Here is a 1,228-nt window from a genome sequence, read left to right as displayed (position 1 = left end):
ACCAAAAAAAAAAAAAAAAATAGCTGGGTGTGGTGTCACACACGTGTAATCACAGCTACCAGGGAGGCTAAGGCACAAAAATTGTTTGAACCCTGGAGGTGGAGGTTGCAGTGAGCCATGATTGTGCCACTGCACTCCAGCCTGGGCAACAGAGTGAGACTCTGTCTCAAAAAACAAAAACAAAAAAAACAAAAAACACCAACAAAAATAAATAAATAAAAATTAAAAAAATCAGGCTGGGCATGCTGGCTCATGCCTGTAATTCCAGCACTTTGGGAGGTTGAGGTGGGAGGACTGCTTGAGCCCAGGAGTTTAAGACCAGCTTAGGAAACACAGCAAGACCCCATCTTTACAAAAAGTTTACAAATGAGCTAGGTGTGGTGGTGCACACCTATAGTCTGAGCTATTTGGGAGGCTGAGGAGGATTGCTTGAGCCTGAGAGTTAAGGCTACAGTGAGTTATGATTGTGTCACTGCACTGAAACCTGGGTGACAGAGTGAAACCTTGTCTCAAAAAACAAAACAACAAAATCACACTGGCCAGTCACAGAAAGAAATGGCAATAATGAAAGCTGCCATCCCTGCCTGACAAACTAGTCTGATTCTTCTCTAAGACAAATTCGCAAAATGACTAAACTGGGTTGCAAAAAGCTGAGGGAAGTTTAAACAGAATAGTTTTGCTATCATTCGGGAAAAAAGAACTGAGTAAAAGCTAGGTCACCCTGACGTGGCTAATATTTGTATTGTAAATGCAATTCAGAGTACATTCTTCCTATTATCAGATAAAGAAAAAATAGTGTGGAATGCAAGAGTTGTCTGCACTACTTCTGTATTCTCACTTCTGCTTTGGAGAAGGAAGTTCTTTCAGCATGCTAAGAGAGACAGTTAATGTTCAAATTAACCGGAGAAAGGTCTCTCCTTTGAAGTCTCTAGCTACTTTAGAGACGATGCTAGACACCAGCAGAGGTCTGTAATGAGGAGAAAAACCTGACAACATTTGACCGAAGAGTGCCCATCCGCGGCTAACTGGGAGATTACCAATTTTTTTTGTTTTGCGCCACCCTCTGGCCTTTTTGTGTATATCTGATGGCTACTAATTGATACTAATATGATTGATAATGAACTACACCAGCACACTACGGCTTGATAATGGATCTCACGTGAATACCATTACACACTTTGAGGGACACAGCAATGAGGTTACACAATAAATCTAAGTCTTGGATACA

This window comes from Colobus angolensis, unplaced genomic scaffold (genome assembly GCF_000951035.1).
Source record: "Colobus angolensis palliatus isolate OR3802 unplaced genomic scaffold, Cang.pa_1.0 Scaffold71, whole genome shotgun sequence".
NCBI classification, from domain to species: Eukaryota; Metazoa; Chordata; class Mammalia; order Primates; family Cercopithecidae; genus Colobus; species Colobus angolensis.
The sequence above is the reverse complement of the archived record's forward strand: the minus strand, read 5'-3'. Positions refer to the sequence as shown.